Raw genomic sequence first — 19,608 nt, forward strand, 5'->3', positions numbered from 1 at the left:
AAAACTAGGAACCCAACACCAGAGGATGAAGACTAGAAGATGGATGTTGGTGAGGAAATGCCTCCGTCTCGGGATGTGCAGCTGGTTAGAGTTCACCCAGGACAGATGGAAGCAGCTTCAAAAGGAGATAAAGCAGATTGATTATTTGTTTTTGTTTCTGTTTTTTAACTGGGATGTAAAGGCTTTTTCAGTGTCTTTTAATATATTGAGAAAATGAAGGAAGGTAAAAATGACTGTGCATGGGGTAGAATTAGACAACAGTGTACTCATAAAACAGTATGAAATAAATAGATAATTATTTATGAGACATAATCAATAATAGCATTATATTATTTGGCAAAATGGCAGTAAATACAAGAATAAATCAGTAAATAATTTAAATGAGTTTACCTGTGTGGCACAGACCTCCACTGGCTGGAGCTTGGAGTGGGCTGGCTGAAGATTTTTGTTTTAATCAATATTAGTATTGATCTTATGCTCTTAGTATCATTTAAGTTTAACACATGTATTATTTTGATAACTGCAATGCACTTCTTCAGTGAATGGGTAGTGAGAAAGTGTTATCTATTATTGTAAATTACTTTGGTAAGATACCCTAATAATTTAGTAGTTAAGAAAAAGTGGAATAACTTGAGGTGTGGAGCAATATTCAGGGTTGCTTTGAGAATACATATTTTTTTGTTTTACTATAAAGTAGATGAAAATAAATTTGTAAAATAGAAATTCCAGTGGATAGACCAAATTTGCTGATTTAAATGAAAGGAGACAGAAATAATAGAGCCAGGTTCTGAAGATGGAAGAAAATAAGTTCAAAATCATGGATAGAAGGTTTATACTCTATAATAAAAATAACCCTTTATTAAATGTTTATCCTTCACCAGTCACAAAATATATTTTATCATTGCAATGACTTTATGACACAGTCATTATGATTTCCATTTTGCAACATAAAACTTGTGTCCAGAGGTTGAATGGTAGATTAAGCATCTGAACTGTCTCAATTCTAAATCTATGAAGCCTGACTTTTCAAACCTCCGTTTCATCTGTAAAATTTGTCAAATAATAATGCCTCCTTTATCTAGTCATTTTAAATATTATTTAATATATGTAAATAGCATAGTGACACAGATGACCAAGAGTGAACATTCAGAATTGTTTAGCTGTCATTGTCATTTCTATTATCACTACCAATATTTCAATTTCTCATTTGCAAAAGGACAGTTACAAACAGAAGCTAAGACTGGTGAACTAGAAGTGAACTTGTAGCTCATTTACGTTATTATCTATGACTAAAATATCATTTTCAGGAGAGGAAACTACTTTAAAATCAAACCCAAAATAGACAGCAGGTAAGCTATTTTTCTGTAAAAACAAAAAAAGGAGAAAAAAAGCACATGCAAACTTTTTCAAATAAGATATTTGAGCAGATTTCAGCAATTACAACTAAGTTCACACATTTGCCAAAGAACACTAAGTTTTGTATAAAATTCATTAATATCTGAGAAAATAGATTTACAAAATATTAACCCACATTACAATTGAAAATGAGCATCTACATTTAACATTAATATTCAAATGATGTCAGTATACATGAGTGAATTTATGCATATGACACATAACTGTAGAGAAAACTATGTAGCAATGCATATCAATATTGTTTTTATATGCTAATGGGCCTGTGACTAGTTGCCCATGAAGCAAGAAGACAATGAAAAACATTGGGCTGCCATGTCATACAAACTTCAAAATTATTTCATTATAGTTTTTTTTAGTTATGAGTTGTTGTTGGCTATTTTTCCGTTTCCCATTTCTGAAAATCAATTTTGAGAGGAAAGAAAACCATTCAATATCGAAGGAGTCTTACTTCTTTCAACTGAATTTCAAGTTAAATAAGCCAGCACAATAGTAAAATTCACTCTTTTAAATGGAGAAATAAATGTTGAAATGAATTCTAGAAAATGTGTGAGAGCATAGTTCTGCATCAGTGCTAGAAACCAGATGATACCTACATGTATCTCCACCTCCCAGAATTAATGTCATACCTTCACCAATACCTCTGAAATCATACTATTGCTAGTCTAATTCCATCACATGCAATTAACTTCCCTTCACTTATTAACAGGTTACATAATGTGTGTTATACAATCAGCTGCTTCTTTGCCTCCAATTCATTTGTTACATATATTGTGTCCACTTTCTATTAATGAATTAACTTAAAAGTGCATGGATAGACAAAAAGTGCTAAATAAGGGCTACTGGACTACAAAAAAAAAAGTAAAGCTGGTGATCTAAAACTTTTTGTGCAGTAGAAGAAATTCTCTTTAATTGCAAAAAACAAATTAAATTAGTTGCACTAACGTAACACAACATTTGTTGTTGGCTTGTCAGTGATTTAAATATTTAAGATTCTTTCTAAATTTTCTCTCTCACCAAGAAAATATGCCTCATTAGTTAGTCAATTAAAGAGCAACCTGTCAGCTTCACTTTCAATAAGATTTTACTTTCTTTGATACATAGTAACCTATGCCACTGGATCTCCCAGCAGAAATCCTACAAGTCAGAAGAGAATGGAGACCAATATTCAACATTCTTAAGTAAAGTAATTTTCAAACCGAATTTTATATCCAGCCAAACAATGCTTCATAAATGAAGGAGATATAAAATCCTTTCCAGACAGGCAAATGCTGAGAGATCTTGTCACCACCAGGCGTGCCTTACAATAGCTCCTAAAGGAAGCATTAAATATGGAAAGGAAAAACCAGTACCAGCCACTGCAAAAACACACCAAAATATAAAGACCAATGACGCTATGAAGAAACTGCATCAACTAATGTGCAAAATAACCAGCTAGCATCATGATGACAGAATCAAATTCACACATAACAATATTAACCTTAATGTAAATGGGCTAAATGCCCCAGTTAAAAGACACAGCCTGGAAAATTGGACAGAGTCAAGACCTATCGATGTGCTGAATTGAGGAGACCTATCTCATGTGTAAAGACTCCCGGGTAATAATAGCATTAAGACAGAAATCAAGAAGTTCTTTGAAACCAATAAGAACAAAGAGACAATGTACCAGAATCTCTGGGACACAGCTGAAGTAGTGTTAGAGGGAAATTTATAGCACTAATTGGCCACATCAGAAAGCTGGAAAGATCTCAAATCAACACCCTAACATAACAATTAAAAGAACTAGAGAAGCAAGAGCAAACACATGCAAAAGCTAGCAGAAGACAAGAAATAACTAAGATCAGAGCAAAACTGAAGGAGATAGAGACATGAAAAATCCTTAAAAAAATCAATGAATCCAGGGGCTGGTTCTTTGAAAAAAATGTAAAAAATAGATAGATCACTAGCTAGACTAATAAAGAAGAAAGACAGAAAAATCAAAAAGACACAATAAAGAAAGACAGAAAAATAAAAAAGACACAATAAAAAATAATAAAGGGTATATCATCACTGATCCCACAGAAATACAAAATACCATCAGAGAATACTATAAACACCTCTATGCAAATAAACTAGAAAACCTGAAGAAATGGATAAATTCCTGGACACATATACCATCCAAAGACTAAACCAGGAAGAAGTCAAATCCCTGAATAGACCAATAGCAAGTTCTGAAATTGAGACAGTAATTACTGGCCTACCAATAAAAAAATTCCCAGGACCAGACAGATTCACAGCCAAATTCTAGAGGTACAAAGAGGAGCTGGTACCATTCCTTCTGAAACTATTCCAAAAAATTGATAGAGACTTTTCCCTAACTCATTTTATGAGGCCAGCATCTTCTTGATACCAAAACCTGGCAGAGACACAACAAAAAGAGAAAACTTTAGACCAATATCCCTGATGAATATCAATGTGAAAATCCTCAAAAAATACTAGCAAATTGAATCCAGCAGCACATCAAAAAGTTTATCCACCATGATCAAGTAGGCTTCATCTCTGGGATGCAAGGTTGGTTCTACATATGCAAATCAATAAAGGTAATCCATCACTTAAACAAAACCAATGACAAAAACTGCATAATTATCTTAATAGACACATAAAAAGCCTTTGATTAAATTCAACATCGCTTCTTGTTAAAAACTCTCAATAAACAAGGTATTGATGGAACATATCTCAATAAAATAAAAGCTATTTATGACAAGCCCATAGTCAATATCATACTGATTGGGCAAAAGCTGGAAGCATTCCCTTTGAAAACCGGCACAAGATAAAGATCCTCTCTCTCACCACTCCCATTCAACAATGTTTGGGAATTTCTGGCCAGGACAATCAGGCAAGAGAAAGAAATAAATGGTATTCAAATAGGAAGAGATGAGATCAAATTGTCTCTGTTTGCATTTGATGTGATTCTGTGTTTAGAAAACCATAGCATCTGAGCCCAAAAACTCCTTAAGCTTATAAGCAACTTCAGTAAAGTCTCAGGATACAAAATCAACATGCAAAAGTCACAAGAATTTCTATACACCAACAATAGACAAGCAGAGAGCCATATCATGAGTGAACTTCCTTTCACAACTGCTACAAAGAGAATAAAATATCTAGGAACAAAGCATACAAGGGATGTGAAGGACCTCTTCAAGGAGAATTACAAGCTACTGATTAAGGAAATAAGGGAGGACACAAACAAATTGAAAAACATTCCATGATCATGGATAGGGAGAATCAGTATCATGAAAATGGCCATACCGCCAAATGTAATACATAGATTCAATGCTATTCCCATTGAACTACCACTGACTTTCTTCACAGAATTAGAAGATCACTACTTTAAATTTCATATCAAACCAAAAATGAGCCCATATAGCCAAGACAATCCAAAGCAAAAAGAACAAAGCTAGAGGAGTGACACTACCTGACATCAAACTATAGTACAAGGCTACAGTAATCAAAACAGCATGGTACTGCTACCAAAACAGACATATAGACCAATGGAACAAACACAGACCTCAGAAATAACACCACCACATCTACAACAATATGATCTTCTCTACAAACCTGACAAAAACAAGCAATGGGGAAAGGATTCCCTATTTGATAAGTGGCACTGGGAAAACTGGGTTGCCATATGCAGAAAACTGAAATTGGGCCCCTTCCTTACACCTTATATAAAAATTAACTCAAGATGAATTAAAGACTTAAATGTAAAACCCAAAACCATAAAAACCCTAGAAGAAAACCTAGGGAATACCATTCAGGTTATAGGCATGGGCAAAACTTCATAACTAAAATACCAAAAGCAATTGCAACAAAAGCCAAAATTGACCCATTGGCATCTAATTAAATGAAAGAGCTCCTGTACAGCAAATGAAACTGACATTAGAGTGAACAGGCAAACTACAGAATAGGAGGAAATTTTTTCAATCTATTCATCTGACAAAGGTCTAATATCCAGAATTTACAAGGAATTTAAACAAATTTACAAGAAAAAAAAAACAACCTCATCAAAAAGTGGGCAAAGGATATGAACAGACACTTCTCAAAAGAAAACATTCACGTGGCCAACAAACAGATTGAAAAAAAAAGCTCATCATAACTGATCATTAGAGAAAGGCAGATAAAAGCCACAATGAGATACCATCTCACACCAGTAAGAATGGTGATTATTAAAAAGTATGGGAACAATAGATGCTGGTGATGCTGTGGAGAAATAGGAAAGCTTTTATGCTTTTGATGGGATTGTAAATTAGTTCAACTATTGTGGAAGATGGTGTGGTGATTCCTCAAAGATCTAGAACCAGAAATACCATTTGACCCAGCAATCTCATTACTGGGTATATACCCAAAGGAATATAAATCATTCCACTATAAAGACATGCACAGTTTTGTTTATTGCAGCACTATTAGCAAAGTCATGGAATCAACCCAAATGCTCGTCAATGATAGACTGGTTCAAGAAAATGTGGTACATATACACCATGGAATACTATGCAGTCATAAAAAAGAATGAGATCATGTCCTTTGCAGGGACATGGATGAAGCTGGAAGCCATCATCCTCAGCAAACTAACACAGGAACAGAAAACCAAACACTGCATGTTCTCAATCATAAGCGGGAGTAGAACTATGAGAACGCACGAACACAGGGAGGGGAACAATACACACCAGGGCTTTTCAGGGGGTGGAAGGCAATGGGCGGGAGAGAATTAGGACAAATACCTAATCCATGCAAGGCTGAAAACCTAGATGATGGGTTTTTAGGTTCAGCAAACCACCATGGCACATGTATACCTATGTAACAAACCTGCACACTCTGCACATGTATCCGGGAACTTAAAGTAAAATTGAAAAAAAAAGTGAATACCAAAGAGTTATGGGCATGTGAAGTTGAGTTTATTTGGAACCAAATCCTGATATTTATTAGTCAATAATGCTCAGCATAAGATTTTTATCCTCACGTTAAAACTAGGTATGTATATAAACCATTTGGTAGAACAGTAGTTGTACTTGGATACTAGTTTTAATTTTAGCTGTACAGGAAAAACAATAAAACAAAAAAACAAAAGCCTCTCTTAGAGCACTGAGCTCACCTGTCTGGCTAGTAACATAAAATCAGTAACCTCATGGAGAAGTTAGAACCAATGCAATATTGTGATTCTTACGTAAAAGAGGCTGAGCTGCAATATCTGCTTGTTGCATTAGAAATTGACACATTATCATCTCTTGCTTCATATTCTGAAAGAAATGAGAGATGTGGTGAAGCTATCAGAGAATTGGGAATTAGACATTCATTACGTAAGAAATAGTTATCAAATCAATGATTTTGCTCACCTGAAATGACCAATGACCTCCCGCTTTAGCAATCACCTAGGGTCATATCATCCATTGCTTCTATATACAGTTGAACATGAAAGTCAGGTTTCATCACAATGACTAACATTTTTATTCAGGACTTTCCACTCTGAGTGTGTGTGTATGTGTGTGTGTGTGTGTGTGTGCGCGCGCGTGCACGCGTGCGCAATTCCATTCACTGTCTTTAAAATTTACTTCCAAACTTTGTAAGAAAAGAGTTCTATGTTTTAGCAAGTGGAAAATATTTGAGGTAATTCATATAGCAAAGCAGAGAATGGTATTTGGCAGGGAAACCATTGCTGTACAATTATTTTTAACTAATCATTAATAATGTACTTGGTCTCAACATAGTATTTCTGGCAAAAAAAAACAACAGTCTTTTGACTTGCAGGAATAAATGGGATGGATATCTGGCACATCAGATATTTCCATATTTTCTCTCATTCAATTATTCTCCTACAGGAAAAATTCGATTTTTATTAAGAGTATAATATGAGTATTTGCAAGTTGAATGTGTATTTGTTCTTTAATAAATGAAAAGGATAGAAAAATAAATCAAGTTAAATTATATACTGCTTTTCCTCCTATCTTGATTTCCTTCAGTGTTATTTCTTTCAGGATGAGCCACCCTGGAATTATAAAGAACTAAGGTTTCTCTTAGTCATATTAACATGTTTCAAGAGAGGAAAGCAAAAATGATGTCCTATTTACACAAACGTCCTTTTCTTTTCATTAGTTTCCATTTTTATTATTTTTAAGAGAGGTGCGTAGTCAGAGAAGCACTGCACGTTTCTACCCAGTGGTTCTGTTAGGCCACATCCCTTACATTTTTCCACCAGCGATTCATGTGGAGTTATAAAAATCACCATCTATTATCTATATTGGCCTGATTTTCCCCAAACATAAGAGTTACAGGCAAAGAAATTTTGCTTCTCTTTGTCTTCTATGAAAACACCAATATTCCACATATAGAAAAACAAGAATGCCTTATTCGATTTTGTTTTATTTACTTATCAAACATTAATTGAAGACCTATGACATACAAAAACATTCTCAGCAATTGGGAGAAAAAATAATTTATTTTTTCTTCATTTTTAGAACAGTTTTAGGTTCACAGCAAATTGAGTGAATGGTACAGAGATTTCCCATTATACCGTACCCCCACACATGCACAGCCTTCCCCATTATTAACATACCCCATCAGAGTGGTACATTTGTTACAACTGATGAACCTACATTAATTCATCATTATCATCCAAACTCCATAGTTTATTAAGGGTTAATTCTTGGTGTACATCCTATGGGTTTCAACAAACATGTAATGATGTACATTCACCATAAGTATCATCCAGACTAGTTTCAAAGCCATAAAAATCTTCTGTACTCTGCCTATTTATCTCTTCCTTTGCACTAAACCCTTGCTATCACTGATCTTTTTAATGTCTCCATAGCACTGGTTTTTCCAGAATGCTATACAGTTGGAATCATACATACAGTGTGATTCCAGATAAACTTTGAGATAAGCTTATTTAGATTAGTGATATGCATTTATGTTTCATCAATTTTTAAAATACAATGATAGCTCATTTCTTTAGCAGTGAATAGCCTTCCATTGTCTGGACATACCATATTTTATTTATCTGTTTAACTACTGAAGGACATTTTGGTTGCTTCCAAGTTTAGCAATTACGAATGAACCCACTATAAACATCCATGTGTAAGAGTCTGTATGAACCTAAGTTTTCAGCTCACTTGGATAAATATCAAAGACTGTGGTTGCTTAATTATATGATAAGAGTATGCTTATTTTTGTAAGAAACCAACAAATTTTGCGGGAGTGGGGGCAGTCGCTGTGCTGTGCCATTTAGCCTTGCTACTTGCAATGAATGAGAGCTCCTGTTGCCCCACATTCTTGCCACTATTCAATGCTGTCAGGATTCTAGAATTTTACCATTCTAATCGGTGTGTAATTGAGACAGCTAACTATAAAGGGGTCCCCAGAGAACCTCCAACTGGCCTGCGCACTGGGAGAGCAGGGTGGAGCCATGGAAGTTTGCATCATTAGCTGGGGAAAGGAGCCTGGACCTTCCTGTTCCTGAGTGGTAACCAGGGATTTAATCTATGAGATGGGAAGCCAGCTAGCAGGACTCTTGCTTTGATGAGTGTCCCTGTTTCCTTTTTTTTTTTAAACCTTTTCATCAAATAAAACCTGCCCTTCTCATCCTTCAAAGTGTCTACAAGCCTAATCTTTCATGGTAGTGTGACAAGAATTTCATCTTTAGCTGCTGAACTAAGGAGAAAGTCCTACAACATTTTTTGGAGTCCAGACATGGGGCATGAGAGAAGGTAAGCGAGCTGCAAAAAAAAAAAAAAAAAAAGAAAACCTTTTTACTTTTGCTTCTAAGCCTTTTTCTCCTCAGACATCTGAAGGTAGAAAAAACTGTGCCCCAAGGGCTGCAGCTGCGCGTGGGACAGACTGGGAAATGGCAGCTCCTTGCTCCCCTCCTGGCCAGGGCTAGAATGCATGGCTCAAGGGTGCCCAACAGCAGGCTGGGTGGCATTCCCTGCCATGCACTTATGCGCATTCCCCTCCTTGTACCCCACCACCCCTGCCAGGGAATCCAACTTTGTCCCACAGCAATTAAGCTTCTCTCCAGGTTAGAGAAATCATTTGGGTAAGAATAAGAGGTTCTTCCCCAGGCAGCATTTTTAAACTGTGTTTTTTTTTTTTTTTTAATAGATTTTTTTTTTCTTTCCTTTCTTTTACTGGGTCAGAAGTTGACTTTTAAATGATCTTTTTTTTTTTTTTTTTTTTTTTTTTTTTTTTTTTCCGGAAGATGTTTTACTGGGCTAGGAATGATAAGGATCACTGTTTATATTCTCCGTAGAGTTTTGTGAAAAAGGATTTGTGAGGCTAGTCTTAAGCTGTAGCCACTCTGGTGTGCTTTGCATGTCTTTTTGTATGGTCCCCAGAAAACTCTGCTTCAGGCCTCCATCTTGTTTTATGTCCTAGGGGCATGGCCTGTAACCCTGTGGCAAGGCTTTGTTTAGCTTCCACATGGCCTGGATTCAATCCTGGCTTAGGAAATGAGTCCTCTCTGGTTTGATATCTGCATGTTTTCCTAGCCCTGTTCCTTAAAGGGCTCCACCCAGTGACTGGGCTTTCTTCTGCTTGTCTGTGTCATTATGTATATGTTGTATGTGATGTCTATAAAAGAGTGCTGATTAATTGGCCTAAAGGAAGATAAGCACTTGGATCAGGTACTTTTTAAAAGGGAAGATAAAAGCTATAGTACCTTTCAGTTCACATGACTTTAATCCTTGGGAAATAAAAAACAGTCTTAAAGGTTATTGGTAAAATGCAGATGTTATCAAAATGTAAGTAGGTGAACTAAATTATGCAGGTCAGATGCAAGGTTTGCTAAATGTTTTGAGGTTATAAATTGCTTTTTGCTTTTTGAGAACGGTTCAACTTAGTAAGGCCTGGGGAACATATGGAACTAACCACACCCTTACCAATGCTGGAAGGAGTCAAACCTTGGCTGCACCTAACACATAATCAAAACAACTTACCAGGTTTTACATTAAAGTTAAAAATTGCTAAAGGTTACCCTTATGACAGATAACTGAGATACTAGAAATAGATTTACATGCAAGGTGTGTAAGAACAGTAAAATGTTTTCTTAGCAAAAGGTTATAAGAAGTGCATTAGTTCATTTTCAAGCTACTGATTAAGACATACCTGAGACTGGGCAATTTACCAAAGCAAGAAGTTTATTAGACTTACAGTTCCACCTGGCTGGGGAAGCCTCACAATCATGGTGGAAGGCAAAAAGGAGCAAGTCATGTCTTACATGGGTTGCAGCAGACAAAGCAAAAGCAAAAGACAAAGACAAAGCAAAAGCAAAAGACAAAGACAAAGCAAAAGACAAAAAAAGGGCAGGGAAACTGCCCTTTTTTAAAACTGTCAGATCTCATGAGATTTACTCATTGTCATGAGAACAACATGAGAAAGACTTGCTCCCATGACTGAACTACCTCCCACTGGGTCCCTCCCATGCCACATGGGAATTCAAGATGAGATTTTGGTAGGCACACAGCCAAACCATGTCAGAAGGCATAAAAATGTAAATTCTTGCCAAGGGTTAAAGAATTGTCTTAAATTAGATAAGATAAAGCTAAAAGTTCAAACTAGTGGTAGAAGAATTGTAAAAATTAGCCTTGCAAAAATTCCATGTATAAACATGTTGACTAAATGCAAAAGGGTATTATATGGTTTTTATGTAAATTGAGCATTGAAATAAAAACACAACAAGGTACTCTTAAGATACTAATATGCTCTTTGGCAAAATTTATAAAGGATTATAAATGATTTTTTGCTTTTTAGGTTTTTGAGTCATCACTTTGACAAAATAAATAAATTATGGCAATCTGGAATTCTATTTCATAACATCAAGTATTTTAAATATTTAACATATTTATCAGGCTTCCCCAAATCAAACTTCAGTTTCAAAATTGTCTTTCCTGATGCCTGGCTTTTTGGATGGTTCAGAAAGCCCTTGGAACATGCAGAAAAGAGGTAAACAGAATTATTTGTCATATTTAGTTACATGAGGTTGCCAAAATGATATTCAATCTTTTTTAGTTTATATTTTGTTGAATAGTACTAATTTGTTCCAAAATTGCATGGGATTTCTAAAATTCGAATGTCTAAGCATATACTATCAATGATAATTAAGGTTTTGTTAAGTTATTGTAAACCGCAGGGATAGCCAAATGTCTTTGTCAATTGTGTTTCTAACTGTAACTGTCCTGGACATTTTGTTATTCACAGAGAACTGTTGTCTTATTTTAATCCTTCTCAAAAGATAATTTATAATAAGCTATGGAGCATTGAAGGTGCTCTCAAATACAGGTTTCTGATAACTTTGGAGTTTGTAATATTGGAATAAAGGAAAAATGTACAAGACTCATGAAGAGCTAAAAGGTTCAGAAATATAAAGCAAAACAAGAGCTAATTGAATGAACTCAGGAAACTGAAGTAAACTTTTGAAATTTTGGTTGGAATATTGCTAATCCTTGTTTTGTTTTTCAGAATCAAGGAAATTTATTTTGAACTATTTACAGTCTTTGATAATTGAGTATAGTATACACCTTTGAATAAAATCTGGAGCATTTTTGTTTCTCTCTGCCTGGTTCCCATAGAATTTGAAAACTATCTATGAGTTTTCTCAACTTACAGCAATATAGTTGTTTGCATCAGTGCAATAAGAATCCATTTTGCTTTGCAACAGGACATAATTGGAGAAACTGGTTGTTTTACCAAAGCTTATAAACAAGACTAGAAGGGTGTTCTTCACTTTAAGGAATTGAGCTTGACTTGCAGAGCTGACAAAAGCCCCTTGGGAAAAATCTGGCCTAATACCCTTGCCTATGCAGTCCCTGCACAGGATTTCTGACCCGTGGTCAGTAAAGAATGCCACTTTCTAACAGGCCCAGGAGCTCCAACTTTGTCTTGGGACCTTAAGAGGAAAGGATCACCCAACTCACAGATACCTGAGGATACAAACCCATGGCTGGGCTCAGCTTTAATAGGATTTATCTGAGGAAGATCCGAGGAAGATGATAACAGAGGTTAAAAGGCATGGCACAGGTGAGCATGGCTAATTTCTGCTGATTAAACCAAGCCTCCCGTTTCATGGCTAAAGGTCATACTAGTGTCCATGGCATAAATGAGGTCTAGGGAACTTCAAAACTACTGAACGTAGGGGGTATTCCCTACTTGAATAGGTGAGAGTAGATCATTCTTATTCTCTAAGTGCTCCCTGTTTCATGGATGCAAGCCACTTTGACACCAATGGCTGGCACCTGCCAAGGTCACTGGTGCTCAGGGATCCAAGGGCAGAAGAGGGAAAGAGGATGCTCTTCCTTCTCTCCCTCACATACCCTGGGTATTTGTTAGGAAGTGAAGGAACCAAGGATGCTTGTTCCCCTTTTTCTAGATGAATAACCATTCATCCCTGTATCCCTTTCAAATGCATCCTGAACTACTAGGACTGCTTTGAAAAAATGTCTTCTTTTTTTATTTCTCCTCCTCTGTCCTCTCTTTGTTGGTAGGTAATTGTGTCTCTGTACTATAGCATACTACCCTCAGGTGCATCCTCCAGACAGGGAAGAGTTAATTTCCCAAAACTCAGACTGGTTGGCTTACGATTGGGCACAGGGAAAGGGAACTCAGAAGCCCAACATGCCAGCAAAAGGTTAAAGTTTTTGACAAGTCAGGATTTCGGCCTCCCTCTCCCTGTGCAAACCGGTAAAAGGCCTCAGGATTTTTGAGCTGTCTTTACCCTTCCTTTTCTTGTTTTGAGACACGTTTTCTAATAACTAGTTTGATCTCTTCTTGCCTTCAGGCCATCAAACTCCAAACAGTCATGCAACCAAAGTCTTGGACAGAGGGCATTTTCTGCTGGGGACCCTTAGATAGTTCTCTGAGGGAGATCTAACTGCCTTTTCCCTAAAACAGCGCCCCCTGTCAGCAGGAAGGAGTTAAGATTGGTCTTCATCCTTCTCCTCCTCCTCCTCCTTCTCTCTCTCCTGCTGTTCCCACTCCTGCTCCTTATTGTCATATTTATCCTTATCCTTATCCTTATCCTTATCCTAATGTCAGTTAGATGTACTTCTTTAGAGGTGGGAATGAGACAACCAAGGGAAGAGAATAGAGAGCCCAGACACAGATCCATGTAACTGTCTTCAATTGCTCTTTGACAAAGGCAATATAATGGAGAAAATATATTCTTTTCAACAAATGGTAGAAGAACAACTGGACATATATGTGCAAAAAAAGAACCTATACACAGACCTTAAACCCTTCATACAAATTATTTCTAAATATATAATAGAATTAAATGTAAAATGCAAAACACTAAAAGTCCTAGAAGATAACAGAAGGGCAAACTTGGTAACTGAGGTATAGTGATGACTTTTTAGACACAACACCAATGGCACAATACATGAAGGAAAAAATTGATAAGCTTGGCTTAATTAAAATTTAAAAACTTTGCTCTGTATAAGACAATGTCAAGGTAATGAAAATACAAGACACAGGTTGGGGGGACACTATTTTCAAGGGACACATCTGATAAAGAACTGTTACCAAAAATATATAAAGAACTCTTTAAATTCAGCAGTAGGAAAATGAAAGGCCAGGTTAAAATATGACTCAAATACTTCTTTAACATATCCTTGACCAAAGAAGATATGCATATGGCAAGTAAGTACATGCAAAGTTGTTTTTTTAACATCATCTGTCATTAAAGAATTGCAAATTAAGGCAACAATGAGATACCATCGCACATCTATTAGAATGGCCAAGATAAAAAACACTGACAACACCAAATGCCAACAAGTATGCAGAGCAATGGGATTTCTCACACATTGTAGGTAGAAATGCAAAATGGTACATCTACCCTAAAAAAACTCTTGGTTTCTTACAAAATAATTATAGTCTTACCATGTGATCCAGAAACCACACTCCTTGATATTTATCCAAATGCACTGAAGAATTTTGTCCATACAAAAACTTGCATAAGGATGTTTACAACAGATTTATTCATAATTGCCAAACTTGGAAGCAACAAACACGTCTTTTTTAATGTGAATGGATAAACAGTGGTATGTGCAGACAATGGAATATTATTCATTACTAAAAAGAAATGAGCTCTCATGATAAGACATGGAGGAAATTTAAATGCATATTCCTAATCTAAAGAAGCCTAATGAAAGCCTATCTGGAAGCATGCAGTATGTCCCCGGCTATATAGTGTATGATTATATGACATTCTGGAAAAAGCAATATGATGGAAACAGTAAAAAGTCAGTGGTTGCTAGAGTTTAGTGGAGGAAGAGATGAATAGCCAGAGCACAAAAGATTTTCATGGCAGTGAAACTTGTCTATATGATACTGTAATGTTGAGTATATGCCATATTCAATAAGACTCATTAATTGTAATGAATATACAACTGTGGTGTGGAGCAGGCATAGTTGGGAAAGCAGTCTGTGTGTAGGGACAGTTGCTATAGAGAAACTCTCTGTAATTTCTACTCAATTTTCTATGAACCTAAATTGCTCTAAAATATAAAGTTTATTTTTGTAAATGGTTACTAACAGTATTAATTACAGAATCTTTAGCATATTTATTGTCCTTTAAATTGATTGTTCCTGTTGCTTCTATGTGCAAATAAGAATATTTTTTACTTACATCAGATGTTTTAATTACCAAGCACATGCATTACTCATTTATTCCTTAGAAAAGTGTTTTTGGGTTTTTACTGTAAATCAGGTATTGTTTTTTCTTTATCCAGATAGAGAAACCATAGCTGTAAAGTTAAAACCAGGATAACACATCTAAGGTCCCACATTACCTACATTTAGAATCTTAAAATGATTAACCAAACTTCTCTTGTTATTCTTGTACACAACAAAAGGGTAAAACATTAGTTCGGTTTCAGAAACTCTAAATTTTATTTGAGGTGTTCTAATGGTAACTGAAAAAAATAGTTTTGGAGGGCAGATAATTTATCAGGTTTAAAAATGTAGATTTTGTACTTTGTTAGCCCTTTTGTTGATGTGATTCTTCCTGTTCACTCTTATACTAAGTGAAATCTGCCAAGAAAAAAAAAATACATACTTTTTTTTTTTTATGGAGCAGCAGAGAGATGAAATGGTTTGGGTTTTAATTCACTTTTGAAGCTCAAATTAAATGACTTGGGGAAAAATATCTGAAGAAAAGAATCTTAATCTTCTCCCACTAGAAAAAAAAAAGCTGGAGGAACAGTAAAATGTGGAACATGAAGAAGGAGGAAGAATGTAAATGATGCACATATTTCCTGCTTATCTAGGGGAGGATGTGTTTTAAAATTTGAATTGTATGAATGTTCTGAATATCAGAGACAATCATTTTTAGCATAAGCACATAATTATAATATACTTTTAATGTTCATTTTTTGCCTTTATCATTTTTACTATCTATTGCTATAAATAAAATCAGAAGTTAATTACATTTTTAATGTAAAAATAATATTTCATTATTCATTTTTTCAAGCTTCTTATTGTTTCTTATTTAATTATTCCTATAACAGTCAATGAAAAATCATATATTTAGTACCTTCCTCTCATCAGGACCCACCCCAAAACTGAATCTCAGATAAAATCAGCCAGCTAATTATCTTTAAGGTCCATGGAAGACAAGACGCTTTCACTAGGTAAGTTAGATACATATTATTTATTGTCTAATTAAAATAAATATTGGCTAGTTTTCTAAGATAATAATGGTTACTGTGGAGAAGCTGGCATGATTACGAGAGATGACTCTTCAGCCAGTAATTTCTCATCTGCCGGACCAGGGTTATCATCCTGGGACTGAGATGATCTTGCTCATCTCTGAATTGTCAGTACCTAAAATTACATATTACACATGTTAAAATTCTCTACATGCTTTTTAAGTCAAATGAAATTAGAAGATGCGGTGTGGTATACAAGAAAAGCCTGATTTTCTGTTTCACTAATGCAATTTTAGGAAAAATAGTGCCCTAGTCAGAAGATTTGCTTTAGACCTCACAATTCCTAACAAGTCAAAGACAAAAAATAATGAGGCACGAAGATGAAACTCATCATTTTCAGTAAAAGTAGTGTGTGTTAAGATAACATTATAATACCCATAAAAATGTGAGACTGTAAGGTGAGATGTTTTGTTTTCCATGCCTGTCCCAAAGGAACAGCTATAAGAAAGATGTAGAAAAAACTGCAGTATCTGAATGTAACATATTCATGTCAAGAAAATGAAGAAATCAGCCAGGAAGTCAGCTGTGACAAATCACAAGATCTGGAGTATAAATAGGCATTTAATTGTAGAAATCAAATGTGTTCATATAGAAAGTTGCTAGAATGGTCAAAATTCACCCAGTATGCCTTGAGGTAATCAAGAAACAAGTCACTGTGACCAAGCTTGTCCTTATGATTTATTAAGATATCTGTAGCATAGTAAGATTTATTTAAGTAACTTTAAACCATGAGTGGTGTATTGAAGAGGAGTAATTACCCTTATCAAGAGTTGTCTGTTATAACAATTAGTAAATATTACAAAAACAGAAAAAATACACTTTCGATCAGATGGTTTAGCTGTATGAGTTTAACAGAAAAGCTGTAACGGTCTTTTATAGGAAGCTTATAACTGAATATATAAGCAAATGAGTTTTTAAATTAATCATAGATATGATACTACTTGGGAAAAGTTGGTAAACAATTTAAATGTTTCCAGCCCAGTAAAAGCACAAAGAAGAGAAAATCAAATTGTTGATCTTTATGACATTTTTTAAAAATTAAAACATCAGCAAATCCTTAACATTTTTATTATTATTTATTTATTTTTTTATTGAGATATAGTTTTGCTCTTTTTGCCCAGGCTGGAGTGCAACGGCATGATCTCGGCTCACTGCAATCTCTGCCTCCCAGGTTAAAGCGATTCTCCTGCCTCAGCCTCCCAAGTAGCTGGGATAACAAGCGCCTGCCACCATGCCCGGTTAATTTCTTGTATTTTTAGTAGAGACGGGGTTTCACCATGTTGGCCAGGATGGTCTCGATCTCTTGACCTCGAGATCTGCCCGCCTCGGCCTCCTAAAGTGCTGGATTACAGGTGTGAGCCATCGCGCCCGGCCAATCCTTAACATTTTTATTGTTTTCAAGTTGACACCTATTTTCCTTAAGGTAAAGTATATGGGTAGAAATCCTGTTAGAGGTGTTGATGTTTTCCACTACCATAAACTGTCTTCTTTTCTGTTTAAACACTTGAATAGTTTTTCAAAATCTGTATTCTGGAATGTCAAGGAAGCAATATCCTTGAGATTGTCTTAGGAATGATGTAAGATAATATTTAAAATCGAAAATTCAATGGATTATCAACTTATAATTTTGAGATGAAAATAACATTTATTATCTATTGATGGGTAATATGAAAATAACTTAGCCCTATCCTGAAAAGCTCACAGTGTTTAAACAGGACTTCTTGTTCCAGGGGATAACTTAGTGAAAACTGTTCAAAAGTAAATTAGAATCTAAATATATAGCTCAAACACAGATTATTTGTTATTGTGAAAGTGAGCATCAACTACTATGCAAGGTATACATAGACCTCATCTGCAGGCAATGATGTTTTACTGAAGTAAGGCACTTGCTCCCTTAGTTATAAAATAACAAAAATAAATTCTAACAGACATTTCTAGGTTAGAAGTGGATTAAATCTGGGCTGGATGTGAATTAAAGAAACTGTTCAAAGACTCTTCATCACTCCTCAAGGTTCTTATGATACCTAGCAAAATGAAGCACAACTTCTACCCTTACAGGAAACGTCTTGGAATTCTACCCAATCATTACTCTCCTTGCTTAAAGCTTTATGGACTGTCCAACAGAGATGCTGTGTTTCTTCTTCTTTTTCTTTTTTTTTTTTTTTTTGAGATGGAGTCTCACTCTGTCGCCCAGGCTGGAGTGCAGTGGCGTGATCTCAGCTCACTGCAAGCTCCTCCTCCCGGGTTCACGCCATTCTCCTGCCTTAGCCTCCCAAGTAGCTGGGACTACAGGTGCCCGCCACCTTGCCTGGCTAATTTTTTGTATTTTTAGTAGAGATGGGGTTTCACCATGTTAGCCAGGATGGTCTCGATCTCCTGACCTCGTGATCCGCCCATAACGGCCTCCCAAAGTGCTGGGATTACAGGCGTGAGCCACCGCGCCCAGCCGTTTCTTCTTTTTATGCTGCTCTTTTCCACTTAAATTTGTTAGCCTCTTCACTTAGTTTTCTTACATTATCAGGGATACTTCGGGGGGAAGAGGGTAGAAAAAAAAACATGTTGATGAAATTACTTTGTCAAGTTTAACATGCTTTATAAGGCAACAATGTTAATTCTTAGACAAGAATCTTAAAATGAGTACACAAATAAGTCAATACTTTAAAATAAATACCCAACAATGTAACACCACAGACATCAGTTAAAATTTATTAGAGCTTAAAGCTTTTACTTTCAACAAATCATATGATTTTTTTTTTTTTTTTTTTTGGAAAGCCTATGTTAAAAGGTATTCCCATTGGGTTTCCTAGTGTCATATTGTGTAATTTACAGCAGGTCTTCTTAATCTCTCATTTTTACGTAAGTAAATGGAGAACCTTATTTAAACAAAGATGTACTAATTATTTGATGCAAAATGATGTTTGTTGAAGTAATGACTTGCTGAAATAAATACTTTAATAGATATTTTAAATGGATTTCCAAATAGTTGCAGAGAACACTAAATCTAAAAGAGAATTGTAGAATGCTCATATTTTTAAAGTTATTACTATTTTTAAAACTGAAATCCTGTATGTTATGCTAAAAGTCAACAGAGACATATCATCTTGAATAAATCACATTCTGCAAATGGGTAGAATTCAGCCTGACTTGTTAAACAAAGCTATATCTATCTTCTTGTCTGTTTTCTGTCTTAAATAAGACGAACAAGAATGAAATAAAAACTATGTAATACATTTAACATAGTGCTACAATACAGAATATAATGCTCATTGCCAGGTTATTTTATCTCACACTTTCTCAACATTTTTCTCCCTCTATTTCTCTTCTGCGTGAAAATATTTCTGAGCCTAGTACCACAGTTACCTGTAGGAAAACTCTTCATTGTGACGCGCCTTCGCAATGCCTCAAGCATAATGCAGTTCATATTCTGTTACCAACTATTATCTTCTGTAGTATATCTTTATCTATT

The 19,608-nt window shown here is 35.4% G+C and overlaps 1 long non-coding RNA gene across 1 annotated transcript in view; it reads left to right on the plus strand.

Annotated features, from left to right (window-relative positions):
* The window catches only part of LOC107974381 (uncharacterized), a 33,002-nt gene extending 13,700 nt beyond the window's left edge, over positions 1–19,302 (plus strand). Inside the window, exons 2-4 of the long non-coding RNA XR_008547597.1 lie at positions 12,297–12,456; positions 15,942–16,064; positions 17,264–19,302. This is a non-coding gene — a long non-coding RNA (uncharacterized LOC107974381). The remainder of the gene's footprint in view (positions 1–12,296; positions 12,457–15,941; positions 16,065–17,263) is intronic.
* Positions 19,303–19,608: the final 306 nt, after the last annotated feature.

Source organism: Pan troglodytes, chromosome 3 (genome assembly GCF_028858775.2).
Source record: "Pan troglodytes isolate AG18354 chromosome 3, NHGRI_mPanTro3-v2.0_pri, whole genome shotgun sequence".
In the NCBI taxonomy this organism is placed as follows: Eukaryota; Metazoa; Chordata; class Mammalia; order Primates; family Hominidae; genus Pan; species Pan troglodytes.